This window comes from Eretmochelys imbricata, chromosome 18 (genome assembly GCF_965152235.1).
Source record: "Eretmochelys imbricata isolate rEreImb1 chromosome 18, rEreImb1.hap1, whole genome shotgun sequence".
Taxonomy (NCBI): Eukaryota; Metazoa; Chordata; order Testudines; family Cheloniidae; genus Eretmochelys; species Eretmochelys imbricata.
The window spans coordinates 17,679,096-17,706,532 of NC_135589.1; the positions used below are offsets into that span (position 1 = coordinate 17,679,096).

General features: G+C 38.5%; 2 protein-coding genes across 6 annotated transcripts in view; one reads left to right on the forward strand and one right to left on the reverse strand.

The window, feature by feature from the left end:
* Window positions 1-21,433, reverse strand: part of GNB1 (G protein subunit beta 1) — an 83,133-nt gene extending 61,700 nt beyond the window's left edge. Inside the window, exon 1 of one of the 3 annotated variants that reach the window (XM_077837518.1) lies at window positions 21,180-21,433. The gene's annotated coding sequence lies outside the window, so the exon portion shown is untranslated. The remainder of the gene's footprint in view (window positions 1-21,179) is intronic. The other 2 variants (XM_077837516.1, XM_077837515.1) reach the window with 2 other exon arrangements.
* Window positions 21,434-21,480: 47 nt separating this feature from the next.
* Window positions 21,481-27,437, forward strand: part of CALML6 (calmodulin like 6) — a 61,499-nt gene continuing 55,542 nt past the window's right edge. The window contains exons 1-2 of one of the 3 annotated variants that reach the window (XM_077837521.1): window positions 21,481-21,511; window positions 22,622-22,711. The gene's annotated coding sequence lies outside the window, so the exon portion shown is untranslated. Of the gene's footprint in view, window positions 21,512-21,651; window positions 21,967-22,621; window positions 22,712-27,437 lie in introns of those variants that run through there. The other 2 variants (XM_077837520.1, XM_077837519.1) reach the window with 2 other exon arrangements.

The following is a 27,437-nucleotide window of genomic DNA, read 5'->3' on the forward strand; positions in this document are numbered from 1 at the left end:
CGTAACCAGTTTTCAAAGATAAACGTAGTTCTAGCAAAAAGTTGTTTCAACACATTTAGACACCTACTTCATCAACCATTTTGAAATGTTCCGTGCATTGAGCGCTCACACACATCTTTGCTAGGCTACTGAAAGACTGAGCCCTTCTTAAGTTATGTGTCCTCCATCAGACAATGCACTGAATTAGATTTTACACCAGGTTATGCTGCTACCATAGTTTTCATCTCCTTACCTGATTGCCCCTAATACTGAACACATTAAACCAGTGAAATGAAGAATACAGGCTACGAGTGTTTCGTGAAAGCGCAGTTGGTTTTTACTGAAGAGGTTGTAAAAGCGATCTTCAAGAGATAATGTATATTTGATGTATCCAATGAAGTGAGCTGTAGCTCACGAAAGCTTATGCTCAAATAAATTGGTTAGTCTCTAAGGTGCCACAAGTACTCCTTTTCTTTGTTCCTTTAGTAATGTGAAACTGGTTTGACTAATACTAGAACCCTATGCACCAAGCCAAATTATACTACAAAAAAGAGTGTTCTACATACACCTAAAAGCAACAAAATAAGATCTCACCCAAACTATATTCTACACTGAAAAGCGTACAACTTCCAATGGCAGCAGAACCTAGATGTGTTGCAATCAACTTACACAGTTCTTGAGAGAAAGCACAGATTCAGAGACTCCCTCTCCCCTTGCCTAATATTGACCCCATGATAAAATTAACAAGTTGGACTAACAACAAAGGGACTACATCATCCAGTCTTTGGGGACTCCAACAGTGATTTGAACAAACATTCATCCAGACAGAATGGTCCTATTGATGCATTTTCTGAAGCCACAATGAGGAGTACCCTCCTAAAAGCTCCATCAGCTGATAGCTGCAAGTGTAGCTAACTGCGTAAACACATTCAAAAATACACAAGATGAAGTTCCAGCCCAGGAGATCACTTCTGTTGGACAGCATGCTCTTTTTGCCCATAAAGCTACTGCTTGCATAGAGCACAACTTTAATGCCTTCAGATAGTTACATATTGAGGATGCTTCTGGTGGAAAATAAAGCATTTCTTCTCAATAGCTCAGGGCCCTTATGCCAATACTCTCTACAGATGTTCCTGTAATCATAATGCTGCTTATTGAGAAGTACAGGGAGACTAAACTCATGGAGTGTCAGAAAAGAAAATTAAAAGAAGTCAGCCTACTTGGGATGGAAAGTTGGTGGTGCCTTTCTCAAATTTAAAAACAGCAGATATATGTTAATGTGGATAATGTGTGAGCTGATTTAACAAGTTTACATAGACAATCGTTCTAAAATTGGATTCTGATTAAACTAAACTCATTTCCCAGAATATTCACTTCTTTAGAAATCTCATTTCAAAGAAGACTTTTCAATTCCATGTTCAGACAGAGTCTGGTCAAGGTCTGAGATCCTGACTCTTGTAGGGCCCTCCTATATCAATATAGCCCAGTTATAACATCTATTTCAATTCCTTTTTGACTGACTGCTGCTATTTTAATCCTCTCTCTATAATAATGGAGCTGTGGCTGAAGGAGAGAAAAATCCATTCCTTGAAGAGCTGAAACCTCCAAAAACTGCCCACTGAAGGAGGTAAAGGCCAATTAATAGGGGAGCAAAAAAAATTGCAAAAGTATATAGAGTTTTCCCCTTTATATGCTCTATAGAACAGACAGAAATCGAGAAACTATCCAGAGACAGAAGTAATACCGTTCTGTTCAAAGAGGTTGAACCCTGTCACACAAGAAAGACTGACAAAACTAATCTGTTCTTTGTTTCTGGAGAGTAAAAGGGAAGCCCAGAACCATGAATGATCTGAGAACTGGTGTGATGCGTTACATTCATGGGAGCACTTGCAGAGATATTTTTCTCCTATCAGATTCTCATGAATAAGAAAGCAAAAGTTAAGATTAGCTGCTCACATAGGACAGCTTCCCAAGATGAAGAGTGAGCACTTTTTGGTGGTTATGTGCATCGTCAGCACTAGAGACTGATCACTTTTTACCTGCCTCTGAAACTTCACACACAAGAGCACAAATTCCATAAAAGACCTAGTTTCAGGGAAACTACTCCACCCTTTCATGTGCTGAGAACTTATGGAATGGGTATGATTTTTTTTTTTAAACACCTCTTAAATTTGAGTTGATTTTGCTGTAGTAAAAGTGAGAAAATAAGTGGAGCCAAGCTTACTGTGGACAAAGCATTGTTTGTTTCCTCACACACAGTTCAGCCAACACAGTATATTCCTGACCTGCAATATTCATGTTGTTCTAGTGAAGGGCTTCTACTAAGCCTCAGTTGACTATCATGCTGACTTGCATGAATAAGGCTTACTCAAATTAAAGTATGGACATTGTTTTTGCAAAGATTCCTAGACGTCTTTAAATGACAAGACTCAGAGGCAAAAATCCCACTTGATTTTTAAATATTAAAACACCTTCAAGGTTCTCTGTTCATACATTAGTTTCCCCAACTAGGCTAGTAGTGTTCAGTGAATCGTGAAAGAATGAGACCTCCAACCTGATGAACCTCATTCACAGTTACAAATACAATTTTTATAAAAGTAATGATTGTTTACACAATGCCAATTTAACTATAAGAAAAACTGGAGTGATCAAGTTTATTTTTCTCTTTACTATAGGTTTTTAAGTGGCATTTTAGAACAAGTTTCAGAGTAGCAGCCGTGTTAGTCTGTACGCGCAAAAAGAAAAGGAGGACTTGTGGCACCTAAGAGACTAACCCATTTATTTGAGCATAAGCTTTTGTGAGCTACAGCTCACTTCATTGGAATGCATCCGATGAAGTGAGCTGTAGCTCACGAAAGCTCATGCTCAAATAAATGTGTCAGTCTCTAAGGTGCCACCACAAGCACTCCTTTTATTTTAGGATAAGCGTTCATCACCGGACCTGTGAATATCAGGTAACGATGTAGGGTATACTCAAGTCATCTACTACATCAAACTTGAAAGACATGTAATTTGCAATTTTCTTGAGGTTTCATTAAGAAAGAAGGATTTTCATGCCCTTGGTTACCAAATTCTGGAAACTGTATCACCTCTCATGCTTCATAATCTTCTCTGAACTGATAAGCAATTCTGTCTAAGTGTGGTCAAGTAGCAAAGAAATTACTTATTTTAACCCTTCACTGTAATATACTCCAAATAAAGCAAACCTATATAGATATGTGACAACAGTATCATAGGACAAACTAGCAAGCAGCAGAAAATTAAAGATGTGCCATACTATATACTTTTATCCAGCTGTTCATAGTAAACATAGTATGTATAGCAACCACTCTGATCTAATAAGAGATGCCTTCAATACTGAGGTACGACAACTGAATACAGCAGCTATATCAGAATATTTGAATTGATTCATACTTCAGCAAAGTTCAAATTTGTATGGTAAGTTTGTTGCATCCTCCCCTTGCACAAATCAGTGTAAAGGGAATTTGTTAAAGATAAAACTTTGGTATTCTTATTTTTTGAGATAGTACACTCATTAATTACAACTCAGCATCCCCTTATTGACACACTCATTGCGTCATTGCAAAGACGACCTTACATCTCAGTAGCAAGAGACAATGGCACTTTAAAGAATCAAGCTACTACCTCTTTTTCTGCTCTGATGACCCATTAAGTCAATTTTCACTTCTGATCCATTAGTACTAATAGCAAACTGAAGCCATCATTTCCTATAGTACTTATAATTGATGTTACAGGAACATAAAGCTGAATATCAGGTGGGGTGAAAGGAACTGCAGAAGAGAAGGAATACAATAATTTAGGAAGATTTAGAATAAAAATGTATTATTGTTAAGCATTATCCGTGTTTGCTGTTGTACAGCACAGAAGATAAGAGTTCCTGCCTCAATGAGTTTATAATCAAAGAGATCACACAAAACACAGAAAGAGTTTCTACAGCATGTGTATGTGAGGGTGACTGAATTTTTGATATGGGTGGATCAAAGCGACTATTCATCCACAAAGAGATTAGCAGAGGACCATACAGAATGGGCTACTTCCATTACAAACTTCCAGCAATGAAGAGGACACCTAAGACGACAGAATTTTTACTTAGAACAACAAAATATGGGATATTGCACATAAAGCCATAGCATTATCCCTGGTTGTGCCTGAACTGAACTTTTAGGAAATCTATCATTTCACTACAGCTGTTAACGTTAGTGCAACTCTGCAGGTGGCAGCAGGAGAGGGAAATACTAGACCGGGTCCTATTTATTTTTGTTTTAAAATCACCATGTTGTCTAAGTGCACTCTGAGGCCTGGTCCACTCTTAAAAATTAGTTCAACCTAGTTACGTAGCTCAGGGCTGTGAAAAATTTAGTGCTGTAGGTAGGATGACCTAACCCCCAGGGTAGACCCATCTAGGTCCACAGAACAATTTTTCCATGGCCCTAGCTACCACCTCTTGGAGAGATGGATTAACTAACATTGGCAGAAAACCAGCAAGATGGGAAGTGTCTGTTACAATGGCACAGCTGCAGTGCCGTAGCTGTGCTGCTGTAGTGTAGATATGACCTGAGTAGGTATGGATCACATGGCAGTAAGTCATTCATCACCTGAGACATGCATTCCTTAGTGCCCCTGCCATGGAGCTGCTCTAACATTTATCTCCTAAAAATGCCTGGTGTAGCTGAGGCCTCAGGCTGAACACAGAATTAGCAATGCTGTTTCAGCCTAGAGGCTTACAAGAACAACCTGCGCAAGTGATATTAACCACAACAGAAAGAACTTGACTATTTTTAACGTGACTATTTATTCCTAAAAAAGGCCTCCTGACCAAAACTTTACTTTCCAAAGTAAGCATTTAAGATAGCACTATCCGAAAGTATAAAAACTAACATCCCTCAAGCGTTGAAAAAAACTGCGGCTGCAATTTCCTAGCTGACATTTTAAACTCAAGTCATGGTTCATATCATCGCTTGCTGTGGAAAAATCTTTGGAGGGGTAAAAAAGTTTGTGCATTTCATGACATGGAATGCCCAGGGTTGCTGCCTCATGGGGTGGAGGAATGCTAGCTGACACAGAAGTGATGCAAGGCATGGGCTTGCAATTGTATCAAGGCATCATGAAGAGGCTGCCTTTCAGCGTAAGCTCTGAATGTGGCCACTCTACCATTGGTTCCTGTCTGCTACTAGCCCCACTGAGGTGGGAGGAAGCTCTGATACTTCAGGGTTTTGTGCCATATAATCCACAGGATTTCAAGAGAACACGTGCTATCCAGAGAAGCCACTCCACAGTTCTGGCTCCCTCCAGAACCCCAAACTTGTAATGCTCATGGAGGGGGGCTCCTACCAACTTGGTCATATCAGTTGTGCTCCCGTCCTGCAATAGTCAGCCCCAAATCTCACTTTTGGTCTGTTATAGTCCCTTCTAATGTGCAATGTATGGGGCCTTAAGTATCTGAATACACAAATCCATCTTCTTAGTACTTAAAGTTCAGAATTATTCTGTGGACACAAGTAAAATGTTTTTATATCTCTTACTATTATGAATTCCAATTTTTTAGAACTGAATAGGAAAGTCAAACAATAAGAACTGAATGCCCCATTTCCTTCTTTGGGCACATGCTATTTTTAGTTGTATCTGCTTTTTCCATGTACATATATCCAATACTACTATAACTCTATGTGGGCTGAGACATGCTCCCTGAAGATCAACTAATTTAAAGCGCTATTCCTTAAAAAAAACAGATGAATTATTGGGCTACATGCTTCGAAAAACAAAGAACTCTCACTCTGAAGATTCCTTGCAGGAAAAAAACCACCCCAATGAGCTATTTGGTTAGTTTTTCACTTTCTGTGTCCCCTTCCCAAATTGTGGTTCACATCCTTCTGGCTATGTGACTCCAATTCTCCAGCCCAAATACAGGCTAAACAAGTCTTGAAAAAAAGTGGTGCAGTTCCACCACAAAAGGATGGCAGGATTCTGAGGGATCATGCCACTGAAGTTCTATCTATGGGCACATGGAGGGCATAGAATAGGCCGAAGGAGGTGCAGGGAGGGACATGGCCAATAGATTCACAACTATGTAGATCCATTGACTACATCCTCAACGAAGGGGTGACAGTGGGTTAAACACACTTAAGTCTGGTCTACACTAAAGTTAGGTTGATGCAAGACAGCTTACATCGACATAACTATGGAATTGTCTACACTTACATTTCACTCCTCCCAACATAACTGCCCTGCTATGCCAACTTAATAACTGCACCTCCACGAGCAGCACAGAGTCAATGTTTATGTAGTCATGTTGACAGTGTAGACACTGCATCGCTTACGTTGACCGTTACTGGCTTTCAGGAGCCATCCCACAATGCCTCACATGGACTCTACAATAAATACAAATGCTCCTGGTGAGGACAGGCACTGCTGACACAAGGAGCAAAGTGCAGACATGCACAAGCGGTGCAATTACTGTGGCAGCTGTATGCCAACATAAATTAGGTGGGCTTAATTTTGCAGTGTAGACATGGCCTTAGAAATATTACCAAAACCTCAGGTCTGCAGCAGAAAATATGGATTGACTGCTGCTACTTTACGATAGGGAGGAACTGTGCTCCCAATGGCCTATGAAAAATCAATTTGAGCTTTGAACACAATAATGCACTTGAGTCTTAACAAAAATGCTTTCCCCTGCTGCTTGACCTTGATAAAATCATAAATCATGCTGTTGATGACATTACCACTGCACTGGAAGTGACATCAATATAAGTATTAGGACCTTCATGGTGGGATTAAATTGGAAAAGAGTGGTTGTGTTGGAACAATACCTTGTTTAAACACAGATATTGGTAGTCAAAAATAGGAACATTAAAGACATGAAAAATTAATTTATATTTAAATCTAGATCATAAAGACTCACCCAGCATGCAATCCATCAATGCTCAAAAGAAAGTGATAGCAAAATTTAGTTTATTTCTTTTAAATGATCACCGTTTATTCTGTACACTATGCTAATTAAATACTTAGCACAGTCTCAAAATATAAAATTAAAGATTAAGATTTTACTTTAGATATTTTAATTTGCTGTGTACACTATATTTAAACTAGCATAATAAACCTTTTCCCTTTACAAATACATGCCTGCTAATCAGGAAATGGAGTCAAGTTGACAAGAATCAGCTATTGCTCCTGTTCTCATCACATCACTTAGGCTACGTCTACACAAGCATTTTTGTCAGTCAGGGGTGTGGAAAAAAAAAAAAAACACACCCCTGACCAAACATAAATTTCACTGACAGCAGCGCAGGGGTGGACAGTGCTATGTCAGCGGGAGACTCACTCCCATTGACCTACCACTTCCAACAAGCAGCGGTAGCTTTAATTATGCCAATGGGAGAGCTCCCTTCTGTCGGCATAGAGCAGCTACATGGGAGACCTTAGAGTGTTGCAGCTGCATCAGTATAGCTGTGCCATTGTAAGGTCTGTCATCTAGACACAGTCTAAGAAGAAGCTCTATGTAAGCTCGAAATTTGTCTCTCTCACCAACAGAAACTAGTCCAATAAAAGATATTACCTCACCCTCCTTGTCTCTCTAAGGTATACCAAGGCAGCCAATAAAATTTTAACATCTTCTACAATAGTACTTTTAGCAGTGTGAATTAAACCACAGATTAAGATTCCAACAATCCAAAAATATGAGAGATGGTCACCCTAAGCAAAGAGTTCTTAAACTCTTTTCTCAAGTAGTGCGAAGCTCAACAACAGTGCCTAAAAAACATCTAGGCATATTTTCCCATGTGCAGAATTAGTGAAAAAGTGTTCTGGCCACAAGCCCTTATCCAGCAAGGCATTTAAGCCCATGTTTAAAGTTAAGCATGTGAGTAGTGTCACTGACTTCAGCAGAACTATTCACACTTAAATGTCTTGCTGGACTGGGACCTTAGTGCTGTAAAGGAATACAAACTGTATTGAAAATTAGTTTGGCTACTTATATTCCACCATAGATAAACATTATGCTTTACTACACAGATAAAGACACATTCCCTGCTTCAAAAACCTTGTAATATTAGGGCCTGATCCTGCAAAGCACTTTGGCCATGTCAATTCTTACCACTGACTTTAACGGAACTACGCAAGATGATCCCCTTGCAGTATTACGGCCTTAAGACAAACCAAAAAGGACTAACTGAGGGAAGGACTGAACAATGGTACTTGAACTGCCTTCCATCCATCATACTTATCACTCAGTCCTGGCTATACACTAATATGGAAACTGTAGCTTGTTCAACTGATCTGAACATCTCTACCCTTGCTCTCCCACCCATCCTTACCGAATATAGGACTAGGAAGAGAGATGTCAACCCCTACAAGTATCTTTTGTGCAAAGACTTGAATACACAAACTTAAAAATTACTAGCTTATTTGACAAATTTCAATGACTGAAATGTAAAAATTCAGAAGCCCAAACAATTAAGCTAGTATGCCAGTCTTAACAGAAAGAGAAGGACGCCAAGATTTAAACCATTCCAATTGATCTGTACTGATTTACTACTTATAAGTTCTCTGAAGACATACATTTTCACGCTGGACACCAAAGCTAACAAATATTTTTAGACGCACCCACTAAATAACGATCCTCAGAGATTTAAATCTGACACGGTTTTTCCTATTTTATAACAAACCTTGCACATTGTAAGCAGCACAACTGTTCTGTAACTCTTCCAATGCCATTGTCCACAGTAAGCATACAAGCAGAGAAAGTTCTCATTCCATCAGCCTTTATGTTGCCAGTTCATACACCCTGATTGCTTGTAGTCTCCTAGTTATCATTACATTTTGTCCTGCAAAGCCAATAAAAAGCTACATCAGAGCTCAGGAAAGTGGCAATGGAAACAGAGCTTTTTTACCTCTAGGCCACTGGTTCACATCCAGTTCAAGTTGGTAGTCACCAAAAGTTATAGCCATCTTAAAAGCAGTTCAGTGACCCCCTATGCGAAATGTACTGGTCTCAATACAAATCTTGGTGGACAGGTGTCCACATCCCAAAATCATAACTGCCATCCTTGTCACCAGTGGTACCAAGGACTGAACAGAAGGCTAAGGAAGGGTAGAGCAGTAGAGACTTCCAAGGTACTTAATTATGGAGGAGGGGGGTGTCTGGGAACACAGAATGCTTCTTGTCTCAGCAGCCACTGGGTTTGGGGGAGTGGGGCTGAAGAGCGGTGTTCAAAATTTATCTGATGCCTTCCAGTCATAGGCTGCTACAAAAGATAGAATCTCTGAGTAGAATCTAGGGACAATACCACAGCAGAAGTTGCAACATCTGGAAGGTGGGGAGCCTCAGCTTCTCACCTGGGTATTATCCCTCTTGGCCAGCGCCCCCTATCACAGGCGGATTTTTTTTTAATAAATATTTCGTTAACGGGTTTATTCCTCTAGATAGTACATATCTAGGGAAGAGTGGGAGAAGAGGACAGAGAAGACACAGAAGCACTGAATGCAATGTAGAAGGGAAAAAATAAGGGGAGGAGGAAGAGAGAAATAAGAGCAGAAACCAACAATGAGAACATCACAGAAAAAAAAAGTCCGATTTATTTTAGGGAAAAAAAGCATACATGGAAGCGAGGAAAGGAAAGATGGTCTAACAACAGAGCAATATGATAAATTGTTAAAGGACCAGGAAACAAGAGATCGATGTTATCTCCCAACTCTTGCTCTGCATTTGTACAATGGGATTCCAAATTCTGTTGCTGCTTCTAAGTGCTATTGTAATACAAATAGGCTTTTTTTAAAAAAAAAAAAAAATACAGTAAAGAGAAAGTTATTTGAAAATATATTCCAATTACTTATAGTACAAGACAGCCAGTACATACAGCGGACCCTCGCTAGAGCGGACATTGCTCGAGCGCGGATTCGCATATAGCACGGTCGTGGCAATGGATCCCAAATTTAAATATTTAAATTTTAATCCATGGTAACGCAGCCCCGCACATGGATCCCGAACCCCGCATTCTAGCGAGGGTCCGGTGTATTCTTTTAAACTGTAAGGGGACATGGTTTCAAGGCCCAGCCTGGAGACATGCTATTTTTCACTCTGGATAGTAGACTGAGTCCTCAGGCTAATAGGCATCAAGGAAATTCAAGACCTGGCTTAGTATATGAGTTCATATTTAGCTTTGTGGAAAAAAAAGAGGTTGCAAGTGAATAGAAACATTAAAAGATCACATTATATGCAGGCCATCCTCTTATATCTGGAGATTTGCCAGGATACTTTACCACAAAACTTTGAATGTGGTTTGAAACATCTTCCCCATTGTCAAGGAATTTACACAGCTTAACACACACACACACACACACACACACACACACACTTCATTTTCTCAGGATATTCTATTCAATGAGAGAAAGTGGAGGATTTGAGGAAAATGCTACAAAATTGCATCTAAAAAACTTATGATTAAATCTTATGTATACAACACTAAGATGCAATAGCAGGTTAGAGAACACTCAAGTAGCCACACCTACAAACTACTACACCTGGGTCTAAAAGCCCTATATATTTAGGTTTAAGTGTTTTTGGATTTCTTTCTGCTACCAACAAATATGTTTGTATTAACAAATGTGTTTATATTAAGGAATAAAAGCATTTCCCTACAGTGCTGAAAATCCAAGTACAAGGCTTTTCCCAGAATTAGAAAGTAAACAGATTATGAAAGGAAAGTGAAATTGACTAGTCTAGCTTCATTGTCTAAACTGAGTGAAGGATAAATTAAATTTTTAAATATCTGATTACACTTTATTTTTCTCCATTTATACTATGACGATGACACAGGTAATAAACTTTTAATTTTTAACCCAACACTGTCTCTTTCAACAAAAAGACTTCACTTTCAAACAATTTTATGCAGCTTCTAACTAATTCAAACTTTTTCTACAAAGAGCTAATAAATTGTCTAACAAAACCTGCAGTAATTGCAGTGATTGTAGTTTGATTGTCCATGAAGTCCCAATACTCCCATAATAGTTGTCATAAGCATTCAAAATATGAAAGAGCTACTGCATAACACAATTGGAAGCTTATTTATGGACATAACTGGATATTTTTAATCAAAAAAGCTGATCAACATGTTTGAAGTAATTTAATTTTTCTGCTCAGTTGCTAATCTCTGAAAATGTCCTAACTGTGCTATTAACATTTTATATTATTTGTTAAACAGCAATAGTGGGCTTGGTACTGTACACGACATGGAATTTACAAGCTAAGCACACTTATGTTCTGCACACTGGACTGGACGGGACCTTTCTGCATTAAAACCCTGATTAGTGCCTATTCTGCAAAACCAGCAAGCTTCAAGGTCCAAAACTTGTGAACCCAAGGCAGCCGAGTATAAATTCAATCTCATTCTAAGGATATATACAATTTGTTTCTAGCCCTGACAAGTAATACAATCTCAAACTTCAAAACACAGCGATTCTTAAATAATCTTATTTTCCCATATCATTGCCATACACAATTACAGCTACTTCAAATTAGTATAAAGCAGTATTCTAATTAGAGGATCATGATATATTGGCTGCTAAAATCATATATGCAATGAAGAGATGGCAGAAAGATAATGCCGTATTTTGAAGTATGGGATTCACTTACTGGGCCACTGGAGCTCCTCTTGAAAGTGAAAAGAGGAACTGCTTATGATGTCAGCAGCAGCACTAGACTAAAAGGGCTTCTCAGAGTGTGCTAGGCAAGGGAACTCCCACAGAAAAAAATAAATATAAACCGCTAAGGGTTTTCTTAAACCATTGAGAAAGTTTAAAGTGCGAGCTTGGACCAACCTACAAGAATTCTCTAGTCATCCAAGTTACACTTTTGAGCCTGATGAATTCAGCGTAAGATCCAGGGAACTACAAGACATCCAGTCTTTCAATGTCTGCATCCAAATGGTATGAAGTATTCAAGTGAGGATAAAAGCTGAAATGACTGCAGTTTCTGCCTTCTGTCATACTGACTTTCAACACATGTTCATGGGTCAGCAATACTTTGACTCTAGTGTATGGCTCCAGCTTATGAAATTTATGAAAATAACTACATCAATTTAAAAATTAGAACACTGAATTTATGGGTCATTCAGCTATAAGTCCAAGAAATATTTCTTATCTGGTTTTAAATAGCAAACGGAACAGTCGTAACAATAAACAAGTTATCAGGCACAGATGAGGTGCATACTGATTGCCAGGCAGTGTGTCTGCCAACGCTTAAGAAAATTCAGGACTTCGTAACCTGCAGCATAATTAAATTGCTATAAATATCAAGCAAGTTGTTGGTGATCTTTGTACAGACAACACTTCTGCGTAACAGACAGTGGTCTCTATCCACTAAGATCTTCAGTACCCCTAATATTCATTACCTTATGAAGGGTGTGTGACAGGATTATCACCACTGCAACACATGCTTATTCTTTCTAATAGTTTAATAAAGTACAGGAATTTTTACTTCCTTGGTTGGCATATTATAATCTGATTTGGAGTCTCGGAGATATCAGCAGGATACAACAATAGGAACCCTTGCCCCTATTTGTCTGCCTTATTTTGTCAGCCCTGTGGAAAGTAACAAGTCCCATTTTTTGTTAGCCCACTTTGACAAGAGCATCTTCTAGGACATGCATCTAATGGGAATTTCTACAATTTAAAATTAGCTATAAGAATTAGATTTCTTTTTAGTTTCTTACAGCACAAAAATGTCTACTTTGTTAAATTTTACTATGTTATTTATTATGACCAGAGCCAGAAGATTAATTTATATTATTCCATCATAAACCTCAGTGTGACAAACTTGATGCTTATGTTGACGCATTTTAAATACAGCAAAAGTCTACTGTAAATACAGCACAATACTTTGCACCAAACATGCCATATATCGAACCTCATGGTCTGACCTAATGAATTGTCAGCCCAACAATTTAAAAAAAAGGTATACAGAGAACAAGGAAGAGGAAGAGAATTCATCTTGAGCCTGTCAATATAGCTTATTCTCCTGAGATCAAAACAGAACTTATGGCATAAGTCTACAAAAGAAAGCTTGCAACAAAATATCACAGAGTTTCACAATGCATACATAAATACTAAAACAAGAGGAATGATATAGCCATAGTCTCTATAAGTTCAAATCTTCAAACTGATCAATGTTCTTGTCTGCCCTTAGATTTTCTACTTTTAAAGCCCTAACGACAACATTAATTCTTGCAGAATACCATGTAGTTCAAAACCATACAATAACCTACATATTTTCCCCTAGTAAACAAAATGTCTGGGATAATCAGTGTTGCCACAGGCATTCAAATGACAAATTCAAGTTGTCCCAAGAATGTGCCGACCATTACTATTGGTCATTTAAATTCAGTCTCTAAAGCAGCTACCTTGTAATTTGAAAGTCAACAACTGTATATTCTTCTGTCAGAAAAATCTGTTAGTAATCTGTCTGAGCTTCCCACACAGCACAAAAAACCGACCCACAGTAAATACCTGTGTAAAGCTCCATAAACTTTCAGATAAAATTCTAGAGCACTTCTATTTATAGACAATGTGATTTCAGTAACATTCTCAGTTGTTGTAATTTATTTCCTCAAAACAACATGCAGGCTAGCTAGTACCCCAGAAGTGAAATTTACATGAGTTTGCTTATAAACAAATAAGCAAACAGAACACAAACGATAGAGATATTTGGAATATAAAATGCAGAAAGCAAAAGGTCTTACATAGTTTACATAACAGACAAGAAGTATAGAAGTATTTGACTTTAGGGAAAAATGAATTCTTCTTTATGCAGGGGGAAGATCATTACAAAAGCAGGTAGCAGTTAAGATTATTTAGAATACGAATAGAGTGGTTTACAACAGCAACAATGAAAGGGTACATCACAATCTTGACTGTTAAGAAGAAATAGGTGAAACTTTCATGTCAGCAATGCCTACCCATCCTTGGTGGTTGTGATTCTTTACCTCTGTCATAAAGTCTTATGGCAGCCTTGCAAAATTCAACTCACTCAACTTTCCTGGACCAAGTAAATTTTTGATTACTGAATAAGGGTGAACAAGCAGCTTTGGTGCCTTACCTGGTAGAATGCTCACAACAAGTTTGTAAGGCCGCATTAAGGAGTTTGTGGAACCGCATATTTTGCTATTATAATTTTTTTCCTTTCTTGAAAGAGTTGTAGATAATGACAATATATTTTAATTATGATCCTTCATACTTGTATTCAGCCATATGGAATCTGCCATTGTAATAAAAGCAAACTAAACATTCTAATTATGGACAATCCAGATTTTATAATCAGGAATGCTGGTGAATTTTGCTCAGAGGAGTGTGGTAGCATTAAATATTCAACCATAAATACAACTGACAACAGCTGGAGCACAAATCAGAATTACTCGCAGCAACAACAGGACATATGTAAAATGCTGTTCAGCTATCCAGCATTCAAGTAATCCTTAGCATGTGTCAAAGATGCTTCCTTTTCCACACAGTTACCAGAAATTAGAGAAATTTTGCAGGCTAAAAATTTAAATACATTAGGTACTTTTTACAAAGCAAAGTTTTAATACTAAAGAAAATATATATATACCTAGAGCAGTACATGGTGTTTCTACAAGACTAAAATTTACACAGTCAGACATGGTTTCTTCTTTTATCATTCTTTTCTTCTGCTGCTTATCCTCAGCACCTGGCTTTCCCTTTAAGTTATAAGTATTCTCTATGAAAATGTCAAACTGAAGATAATCTGGTCCTTGTCACTTTTGCTCCGTTATAGGGCTAGCTGCACTTCTGGTACACCCCCTCAGGTCTTAGGCCTCGCATCTTTAGATATCCTGGGGTGGAATTCTACAATTCTGCCACTCTTGGGCTTCTCTACACAAACATTTAACCCCTGGCAAGATGGGGTGTGCACTGGCACACCAAGCACTGTCAGTATGTGTCAGCAAGCTTCACATGAACAGTTCGGGAATGCGCTTTGATCTAGTCCTGTGTCAAAGAGAACTAAATTAAAGTGCATTAACAAACTATTAACATGCATCAGCAGGGTCCACATGGACAGTTAGTCCACAGCAAGCTAGCATGGAGTAGATTCATGCTCCTACTTGCCATGGGCTAATTGTTCACATAAATATGACCTTAGTTAGATCAGGCCCCGAGCTGCAATAACCTGTGTAACAGTGCTTACTCAGAAGGTCTGAGTCCAGGAACTTGCGGCTCTTCTCTTCAGGAATATACAACCATTGGCTAACAACAAAACACCTTCTTACAACAAACTTATTTATTTTGCAGTAGGAACAGAGCCTGTTGACAAAAAAAGATTAGAAAACAAGGTACATCCATCTCTACCTTATCATGCTCTGATGGTAACCTAAGCAGGGCTAGCTTCTTTAGACTCCCATGATAGATGTTTGTCTCTCACCCTGGCTGCCCTGCACAACTATCTATCCCCTTCTCTTTAGGGGGTGTTAGCTTTTAAACCGTCCCTAGTTCTTTTGATCTCCTGGGTTTGCAGGCCTCTTCCTCTCCTAGCATTGTCTGAAGTGTTTGCTGAGAAGGGACTTATTGGCCATTCTTTTACCTTCCTGCTTGTTTTTTTTCCTGACACCCCCATATTAAACTAACTCAATATATTAATATAGTAAATGCCAGAACATACAATATTCATAAATTACAGAGCAGCTCCAAATCAGTCACAGATCTAGAGAATCAACAGAAGTCAGTGTTCAAACTAGCATTTGAAATTACTGTGACTGACCAGTGGATGATTATTTTGGAGTCTCACCACCAATCATGTTTATGCTTCTGTGAAGTTTCAGAAATTTTACTATGATTTACATACAAGAATGAAAAAAAGCCAATCCCTAATTACAGTATGGCTAGGAAACAATGAGTATATATGCAATGTGTAGCAAATAGGCACTGTGTCTTAAGATGTTCCCAGGTTATAAAATGTAGGCTATGTGGTTATCCTTTAGCTAAACATCTAAGACTTTATTGCACAGGAACTTAAGGCACAGAAAAGAAAAAAAAGACAAAAAATCAACCAGTGCCCTTTATCACACTAGACTTCCAGCTGGAGTCTTCAACCTAAATACAAGTAATTCTTTCTTAAAATTGAAATACTTTCACATCAGCGTAATCTAATTTCAATACTGCAGTTCAACAATTATCATATAAGCACCAGGGTCAAATTACATATACAAATATTAAAAAACTTGGATACACTATTGTTACCTGAGGTTCACAATACCATTTTTTTAAATGGGTAATAGAAATCTGTCCTTATATAATACTCTACCTTTAAACATGTATGCATATTTTTGAATATCTACATTTTTTGCTTGTATTGGGAAGCCTTCTAAGGAAATGCAAATTACCATTAGATGCACAAGTAATCAAAGACACAGTTAACAGTCAGCTCAAATCTTTTAAAAAGCTTTTAATGTTCTGCTAAACTACCAATTGGCTCAAGTATGTACAGATTGTGTATATATTTTTGGTCAATGCAAAAAAAAAAAAAAGTTTTCAGCTGAGAAAGCTGAAAAACTAATATAGATATGTTACACACCCTTTGGAGATATATTAAATTGTGATCCAACATTAAACTGATCCATATATAATTTTTTAAAAGTTAATTAGTGACTTTGGTTGCAAGAAAAACAATCCAGATTTTCAATTGGGTAAACTATTTTTTAGCCTGCACTTAAGGCTATAGTTAGAAAACACCCTTGCTCTCCACCCTATCCTGACCATCAAAGTAACAGAATCTAACCAGCACAGGGTTATCAACGTTCTGCCTACCACAACCACTAATATGTTACGGCAAGAAATGTTGGCATTAGTCAGTGTAGGCATTGGGGGGGGGGGGTGTGAAGAGTCCTAAGAAGATTTGTCTAATAGTAATTCAACCATATGATTACATGATTTCTCATTTCCATTTGTTAGTATCAAACTAGTTGCTAAATGGGAGTCTCAAAACAATACGGTATGCCATATGGCTAAAACTGGATATTAAAATTGAGAATATCAATTACCAATCCACTAATGCTGAGAGCCAAAAATCCATGGACAGTAAGAATTTAATCCAATTCAAAGACCGCAACATGAGCCAAGCCTTATCTACAGGAGGCAAAACCTACAGTCATTTTAGCAGAAAGCTACAAAATACAAATTTCAATCACAAGAATAAACTCAATTAGTAAATGCATCACCTCCTTAATACTTCTGTACCTTTAACCTGGAAGTTGCAGGGAATCAACCTAAGAAAGAATTTACCTTGCTTTGTTAAGAATATATTTCTGGATCTCAGCTTTCTGAAGGGATCTAACTTAAAACCCTTCTTACAGGAACTACATAAAAAGCACACATTTTAGCAAAATTACATATACAGTTTATATCCCTACATTCTGATTTTATATAGTTACCGGTATCTAATTTCACACTGTGGTTGAGAAATCATAACTCAAAACAGAACTGCTAAGGAAGATCAGTTAGTTGCTTCCTACATGACCTAATTTAAACCTTTAGAACACCAGGAAGTTGTTACACACAACAGCTAGCAACATCTTGTTTGGTTTGGGGGAAGGGTGTTATACACAAAAAAGATTATATATATTTGTTGTTAATGAATATATTCCAAAGCAATCACATTTACATGCTGGGTATACAACAACCAAAAGTCAAACTATTCTTCATATTCCACAATAATTGCTAATTTCCAAGGATATTAATACACGAATAAGGACAATAGTTTTAATTGTTTCAGTTTTTAAATTTAAGATCGATTTACTAAATGTTCACAATTGGATTAAGTTATGCATTCAAATGGTGGGAAACACTGCTAGCTTTTTTTACCTTAAGAAATTGTGAATTCTTATTTGGTTTAACATTCCATCTTCAAATATGTTTCTCCAAGTGAGGGTAAAGCCTCAAAGCTGTTCCAGCTGGATTTACAGTAGATTCTGAACATGAGGCACCAACAAAGATTTCATGAAAGGATGCTTGCTACACAATGACCTGACAACTATAAGGACTAAGCAGGGATAAATGTATATGATCTTAGTCGCCCAATACAGGAACCTACTTTATTTTTCAAGTTCTTACCATGAAAAACAAGAAGAATCTGAAATATTAAATACTAGTGAAGCTAGTTTTAAATTCAATGGCATAAAAAAAAAATATTCAAACTGAAACAACACTGACCGGTTCTTAAAGAAATGTCCTTCAAATGATTTATTGAACTAATTATATAGATGTAGTTAATTTCTTCAATATTTATCTTCATTTTGAAAAATGCTAACATTATGCATTTCCAATACAAAACACAAAAACGGAAACAAAAACCTTAGTCACAAATAAGGTTTTTGTAGCCCAATACAAAAGTAAGCTATAAAACAGATTGGTTATACTCTAAATAACCAATGGCAAATGATGGATTATAGAAAAAATAAATCCACAGAGCAGTACTAAAACTCCTGATCCATTATCAAGAGTTTAGAGGTCATCTGAATACAGAAGACATATTACAAAGCAGCAAAATATTTTTAGAATAGGGCAACATGTATTTTAAACTTATTAACAGTCATTTGAAAATGCTTGGGAGTAAATCTATTTTATTAAATACTAACTGGAGAGTTTATTTTATTGAGGATGTGAAGTTAGAAATAAGGTTAACACTAGTATAAATAATAAACAACATCATAAACTACCAATAGGAAATTTATACCTTTCTGGAATATATACTTTTTTTAAAAAGTCATCTTGTAATGTAATTTTAAAATATGACATGTACCATATAAAACACAGAAAAAGGTTTTAATATCCAAATAACCTTTTTCTTCCACCTCTCTATAATGGAAAGAATAATGCCCTAAGTATGACAACTATTTCAGGTCAAATGCAGTTTTAAAAGCCTCCACATATCATCTGAACATTCTCAAGCAGAAGGGAACTTCTCCTTTGTATCACAAAAAATGACTACTTGGGGTCTGATTATTACTAGACTGGTAAAACAAAATTTTACCAAGCTACTCATACAGGATTTTGTATACACATTCTGGATTATGGAAAAATGTTTTTTTAAAAGTCTATTTGTGGCTAAAATAGAAAACAAAGAAAAACGTTCCTAAATGCCATTATAACGGGCATTAGATGATAGAACAAAATCACGTTTCTGTTTTATTCAGTCACAGCCTATGTGAAAATTTCAACAAAACTATTTACTCCTCCCACCTAGTCTATCCTCCCATGTATTTGGGGGAAAACCTACAAAAATTAAAACAGGAAGAAAAACGTTTGTTTTACCATTCCCCCAATCCCCTTCCTACCACAAAAAAATAGGAGAAAGCAAACAAAAAACAAAAGACATCCAAAATACAAGTAAGGAATAAGATCTACTTTGGCAGAGCTATGATGAGGAGGAGTTGAAAATGAGAGAGCTGCCTTGCTGCAAACGCCATCTTGTTGCAGTTATTGGGCCCAGGCACAGAAGGATCCATTCATTCACAGCAAAAAGAAAATCAAACACACACCCTCGGTAAGCTGCAGCCACCAAAACAACTGCACTATTATCACCTCGCTCCCCAAAAATACACTCTTATCTAAAAAGACTGATGCTTAGCACTTAAAAAGAGTTTAGATCTCAGTGCAATATCTTATTTTTTCACATGCATTTTACATATAAATCGATAGCACTTTGTCTTGATTCACATCCTTCTGCTCAGCAAACAAGCTTCAAAATGTGGAATAAGCCTCCAACGACTAGGTGCAGAAATGATCAAACTGCAAAATGTTTGTCTCTCATTTCAGTCAGTTGTCTACAAGAACAATTTTGCTAGATTTTTTTTTTTTTTAACGCTTCCTTTTATTGTCAGATGTTCTTTCCTCTTTGTTTCTAGTGTGTAGACAATACCTAATAATGTGGCAGTTAACATCATGGAAAGGATGCCTTATTTGAAATGAGTCCCAAGTAGTGACTTGGTAAGAGAATATTGAAAAATCACATTTGTTAAAATTTCAGCTAATCTTCACAAGTGATTAATTGACATCTTGGAATAACCTCTATGTCATCCTGACTCTCTTCTAGACAAGATTATTTTTAAAGTCTTGCCTATTCCCTAATTTCATATTCATTACTTAAAATATACATGACTGTACATCCTTTTTCATTTTTATATGCAGTTTTAGAATTGAAATTTAAAAAGCTACACTTTGAAAACACCTTTAATGGATAAAAAATGTACTGAAAACCTTTTCACAACTAAGCTTTGAATTTGGGGGCAGGAGTTGTTTTTAATATTTTTAACACTTCTTCCATGGAGAAACTCCCTTATTCTGCTGTTGCAAACATCCTCCATGATCTTCGATATTACACTTACAGGCACACAAAAATATGCAGCACCATAACAGATGGAGGAACAACAAATATGCAAGCTAGATTAAAAAAAAAACATAGCTAAGGGATTAACACAACTATAGACCATACCCACCCTTCCTCCCACAGCAAAAAACAGTGTGAACCCATCCTCCAAGCCTCAGATGTTCCCTTTTCTGGGCTAGGGTCTGCTTGGAGCAGCCTTACCCTGTTTGTCACACCCTTGTCTCCTCTTAATCAATTTTCCACCATTACAGCAGAAACACACCACAGCATTTCTTGAGACTCTCCCTCCCCCAACACTCCCTCTGTAGGGCTCGGTTTCTTTGCCAACTCACCTTTATACCTTAACGCACACACACATATACACACACAAAGAACAGCACAGTGCCTAGTGCAAATCACTCCAGCCTAATTGCAATTAAAAATGGAACCCTGCAAAACCCCGGGTTCTCTTCCCTTCTGGTCTTAAAAAACCCTTCAAAAGAAAGACTCTCCCACTCCTACCCCCACCTCTTCCTCCTCCAGCAGCTAGAGAGAGACTTGCTAGGGGAAGCTGAAGGGAGGTATTTTCAATCTCTCTATGCTAGTAGGCGCTGGACAGGCTGGGGGCAGGGGAGATCAGGGGGCATGGGGGGCTGTTAGCGAACAGGAGGGGCGGAAGAGGGATTGATGAGGGGGGCAGGAGAGGGAGAAGAAGGCGCGGAGACACAGGGAGAAAGGTCCTGGGGAATCTGGGGAGTGGGGCAGCCGGGGAGGAGGGAGTGTCCGCGGGAAGGGGTCCCCAGGCCCTTACCTGCCCCTCCGGCCGCTGCTCATTAACGGGGCCGCTGTGTCCGCCGCCCGCGGCCCCTGCCCACTCCAGCTGCGTCCCTACCGGGCTGGGGGAGCCACCCGCGCTGCGTCTGGCCGGTCCCGGGGAGGCGGCGGCGGCTCGTGGGGCGCCCTGGCTCTCGGCTCCTCCTCGCGCGCTTGGTCCCCGCTCAGCTCCCCGCAGCCATCGGGAAGCGGAGCCAGGCTGGGCGCGGTAACCGCCCCGCCCGTGCGGCCCGGCCGGGAAACCCCGGCTGCCGGTCCCGCCCCGCCTCCTGGGCCGGCCCCCGAGCCCGCCCAGCGCGGCTGAGGAGGGTGAGGCGGGCGAGGGCGGTGGGAAGGGCACTGAGGAGAGGGGGCATGGGAGGAGGGGAGGGAAGTAAGAAGGGCAAAGGGGGAGGCGGGGAGGGAAGTGGGGTGAGATAGCAGCAGCGGTGAGGGAGAGAAGGCGAGGGGCACTGGGGCTAGGGAAGCCAGGGCCACCAAGGGACTGAGCAAGAGTTGGGGACGAAGCCTTGTTTGTGGGGTAAAGCTCCGGGTAGTTTCAGGCGCTGGGGCTTTAGCACGACACTGGCCACCCCCAGCACCATCCCAGGATTCATGCCCCCCAGACAGAGCCAGCCCATCTCACCCAAAAGCTCTTTAATTAGCCTCTCATACAACAATGGGGCCGAAGGGAGAGGGCGATGAGGAGAACGGAGATCAGGCCAAGTGACGTTTTTCTGGTGGAGCAGTTTATTTCTCTCTTCGGGACCATGAAACGCGGAGTGGTCAGTTTCACTTTCTGGTTCCCTGGCTCCATGCAGCGGCTGGACTTCTCCTCCGGAGGACTCTCCGGCCCTGCAGTGCTATGAGTCTCTCGGGGAAATGTTTAAATCCGGAGGTAACGGTCTCCGTGTCAGCAGTTGAGGTTTTGTAAAGGATCACCAACTTTTTAAAAAAAATTAAATTTTGAGCTTCGCCTAAGCAAAGGTGCCCTTGCAAAGAAAACAATTCCTTTTATTACAAAGTTAACATGAGAATAAATTATCCCCCCAAAAGAAAGTTGGGTTTGAAGAAAGAAAAGGACGCGACAATAGTCAGAGACCTCAGTGAGGGGTTTTTTTTTTATTATTATTTTTAAAGATATAAGAAACCTATTCGCTTTCAGGATCTTGGAGAAAAAGCTACAAAGCAAGAAGGTTGGAAGTAGTTCCCTTTTACTTTACCCCTGGGACTCAGAAACCAAGCAGTGACATAATCTAAAATAATCAAACACAGATGTCCCTGTAGGGTTTTATTTGTATTGCAGCAGTGCCCATAGCCCCAACAGATTGGAACTCAATTGTACAGATATATAGTAAGAGATAGTCCCTCCCCCAGTGAGTTTAATCTAAATAAGCAAAAGCAAGGATGGGAAACAAAAATATTATTCTTATTTTACAGCTGGGGATTAAGGTACAGAGAGATCAAGTGATCTCCTGCATCCCAGTTTAGTGACCTAGCAACAAGACCTGCTTTCCTTATGGCAGAAAAGTAAGTATACAGATACACCAGTCTTTTTTCATTAACAGTCCCACGTGCATTTTCCTGTACTTTTACATTAAGTCACATGTGAGGACTTCTCTTCTCGCCTAACTAATTACAATGAAGCCCATAAGAACCAAACAAACTCTTTAAACTCTTTACCCAGTAAAACCCACAGAAAAAAGGTGGCTTAAAATCCTGTCTGTATGTGTATTGATAAAGCTAGAAAAGAAAAATAACACTAATTTCTTAATAAACCAAAGAAAAGAAGTTGCTCCTTGTAGCTTCAAAACTTTCCTCTGTAGGTCTGTAATTGTCTCCTTCTCCAGGATTTAAATTGCCAGGTATGTGAGGAAGTGCATGCTGGGAAATGCTTGTTTAAAAAAAAACAAAAAAAACCACAACCCTCCACCCCCTCAGAATTGGATGGTTATGAGTAGTTACTAAGAAAGAGTAAGGATAGTTTTGGTGATTATGATTCAAGAGAATGAGTTACTTGATGTGTGGTAGTATAATATGAAATAACTTAGGTAACTATATTTTTATTTTTGTTTGTATAATAAATATTCAAATGTGTTTTGAAAAATCTTACATCTTGTGTTTGATGTTACTGGTAAATTTGAGGGTGGAGTCCTGAACAAAACAGGAAACTTTACTTAGGTGTCTAGATCAGAGGACTGAGCATCACAGTTCTTGGGTTACATTCCCAGTTCTACTATTGTTCTGTTGTGTAACCTCAGGCTATTTGCTTATACCCCATTCCTACAAACATTTATGGGTGTTTATCTCTATGGACAGGTACAGTCCCACTGAAGTCAATGGAACTACTCATGTGTAAAGTTGGGCATGTGCCTAGAGGTCCCAGATTGTGGCCTTGATCTCTTTTATGCTTAATTTCTCCCATCTGTAAACTAGTGATGAGACTTAACTATTTCAGAGGCTTATTGTCTGCTTTACTGGGTGTTGGTAAAGTGTTTGAAGTGTAATTATAAACACAACTACTGCAATGTTCCAGTCAAAACAGCCTCTCCTCTGAGTGGTAGGGTTTCTTATAGGGTATGTTTCATAATTGTTTATAGATACTGTATATAGGTGGGCATTTTTTTAAACACTGAGATTAAAATGTCATTTTTGAGACCCTAAACTTTGTGTTGAATGAAGGGGAGACCACCCAGTATTCAATATACAAAAAAGAGATGGCATATAGAAGCTAAAAACATGTACTGTTAAGCAGAGTTCAGGCCTGAGTGCTCTTGTGGAATTTCATCAGCTTTAATTGCCAAAACAGATTGGCCCCTTTCCAGTCTGTGTCCAGAAGTGTCTTGGCAGATTTAAAGTCCAAAAAGGTACTTTGTCTTTAAACAAGGCTCTGAGCTTGTTCAGAATTAGAAAACCACCTTTTAGTCTTCTGAGTGGTATCTTTCCCTGGGGTTAGGTCCCATCTCCTTCCCTGTGTTACTAGACTTAAATATATATGGCATGAATCGTTTGTTATAACCATACAATAACAAACCAGTGAACATTTCTTCCCCTTAATTTCAAGCACCTGTGACACTAGATGACACACATTACTACTGCTTTGCCCTGCTTTATATGTCTGCTCCATTCTTACATGCTGCTCATAAAGAGAAATTTACATGAATCCTGAGCTTTTAGAAAATATGCCATCAGAATTATAGACTGCTCCTCAACCAGGAGTCCATTTCATTTTTACCTTTTTCAGTATTGTATGAGAACTATGGACTAAATTCTGTGCTATGTTAGATGTGGGCTGTGCAACCTACTTCAGTATATGAGGGGTTTGGTAAGAGAGTTGAACAGACAAAACCTCGTCCTAGTGTCTAATTTCAAGTTCTTCCTCCCTAAGTGCATACTCGCAATGCAGCTTTGGAGCAGTTCCTGTAAGAAATGTTCCCATTCCAGTTGCTTAATTATAATTCTCCTCCCAACAAAAATTATGAATAATAAGAAGTTATACTATTAGCCTGAAAATAAAAAAGGGAGGACGTTGTCTTATTTATTTATTTATTTATTTATTTATTCATAGACTAACTAACTGGACAAGTTAGTTCTGTTGCATTTTAAAAACTGTCAGAATGGTTTCTCTTTGCTGTCTGCACATAGTGACAATTTGAAAGTTAAGGTGTACACATAATATCCATTTTGCAACACAGCAAATGCCTAATTTTTACATAATATGTTACATAAAATGAAATGTGCTTAATACTATAACCCAGGACAAAAGAGTGCTGTAGTCCCCAAAGAAAAGTGAACATATTATAGGAATCTAGTAAAGTTTAGCTGTCAGATGCCAGGTGAAACAATGGTTGGAATCTTGAAACATATTTGCTAGTGTAGCTATGGCCCAGCTACCTAGGCTTCAGAAGAAACTTCCTCTCTGAGCAGGTTATTCCATAATTCTCCGTTATGGAATTTCTTGCACTTTCCTCTGAACCATCTGGTATTTACTGCTGTTAGAGACAGGATACTGAACTAGCTGGACTTTTGGGCTGATCTGGTATGGCAATTTCTATGTTCCTTTGAAAACTGCTTCAAACGTGGCTACAAGGCTTCACATGGTTATAGACTGAGGCTGTTTTTTACTATTACGCTCCCAGAAACCCTATGATCTTGGGAAGCAAGAGTCTTGCAGGTTGCACTCTAACATAAGATTAGTGTGTTACGGTGCATTGCACATTGCTAGTAAAGCTGTGAAAAATCGTTGTTCAATTGCACAGGAACTATAAGCCTTTTGTGTGGAACACAAAGAAGCTGGTTGATAAAAATGAGAATATTCTACTTAGGGTAGTGTCATTATGAAACATTTGCAAGTAGGGAACAATTGTGCCACACACAATTTTAGTTAGCTGCCAGTTCCAGACTTAGAGGACTTCCCCTTTAGACCAAGATAGTATTTAATTTCATACACAGTGAAGAGCTATATTCTAGCTTTCAACCTCCAGACTTCACTCACACTCTTGCGGTCGTGTGATTGCTGCTAACACACAAAAAATTGAGGTCCAAGGGTTAAAAATGTCCGTGCAGACATTAATGTGTAAACATTAACTTTGGAACCATTGTGTACCAGAAATGCTGTCTCTGCCCTGCCCCCTAAAGGTCTTGAACTGAAAGGTGGAGTTGTCAAGTGGTTAGAGCAGGGAAGTGGGGTAACAATTACTGGGTTGTTTCTTGCTCTGCCACACTTACATGTGATCTTGGGCAAACCTTTTCACCTGTCTATGGCTCAATCACCCCACCTGTAAAAGTGTTACAATAATACTTGCCCACAGGGGTGTTGTGAGACTTACTGTTCATAAAATGCCTTGAGATCCTCGCTTGAAAGGTGCTAGAGAAGTGCAAATATTTTCATTCTAGTGCTTAGTTAGGATTGGTTTAAAAATAAATGGACTCAGATATGACAGTTTCTTCTTTTGTTTGTAGATCTTGTTTGGCTTAGCAATACTTGGGGTTCAGCAGGTCTCTCTTCTTCACCAAAATTACATAATATTTTAAAAGTTGCAGGGAACTGGAAGTGTTATTTACCTGAAGGTTATTTTATATTTCAGATTTCCAGATGCCTAGAATTAATACACTGGGACTCAATATTAAGCAAATAATTTGCAACTTTTCAGAACACATAACGTTAGTCTACCTAAAACTAAATTCCATATCTTCTGTTCCCAGCATGCACTGGGGCTTCTTGTGCAAAATTTGAGAAAACCTCTCTACTTTGATTGTCCTAAAATATGGTCAGGAACATATGGGATCATTCTTATTCAGTAGGTTATTACAACTAAGCTTAACCTGCTTCATTTTTACAGAACTAATATACACTGATTATCTACATCCACAGCAAGTGAGTTTTGGGTCAAAAGCTATATATCGAATGAAGTAGCCGAAAGAGAGAAGTGTGTGTGTGTGTGTGTGTGAGTGTGTGTGTGCACAAATGTGTCTGGGCACAAAATCTACTTTCTTGCCCTTTATCATGTTGCAAATGAAAGAAGATAAGTAACATTTTTGATAGATAGGTGAAATATTATCTTAAATCAGTAAGTAGAATTTATAGTACTTGCATGAATGATAAAAGCCCTGATCCTGCAATAAGCTCTGTGCTAGGCCCATTGCAGAACTCGGGCCTAATTTATTATATCAAATATCTTGCATGTTATAATGAACTTAATTCCATTATCATTGCAAACAATGAATAAAGTAACATTTAATAACCCATTACAAATTTTAATCTGGATAGCCATTGTTTAATGTTGCAGATGTTATGGATAACAATTGCTATAAAACTTAGTGGTAAAATGGAATTATTCTATTTATTACACATGCTTAGAATTTCAAAATTTTATTCCTAGGGCTTGACTGTGATAAGTGCTGAGCACCTGCAGCTCTCACTGACCTTAAAAGGAGCCATCAAGAGCATGCAGTTAGTGACAATTTCAGTAGGGGACTCCAAAACTGGGTATGTGATTCAGTGACAACTTAAGTCAGTTGACTTCCATTGGATCTATTGATTTCAGTGGGCATTGACTAAGGTCTTTTGAGAGAAATAGTCTTATCTCAGATGACAGGTGTCTTAAAAATATAATTATATGGACAGTAAGATTAGGTGTAAAAAGCAATTTGAAAATCATCAAATAGGGCTGTGAAAAAAGAGTATTGTTTAGATAGCAAATTACCAGCTAAAATTCAACCAACTTAGTTTGGGGAATATAGTTATTTCCCTATA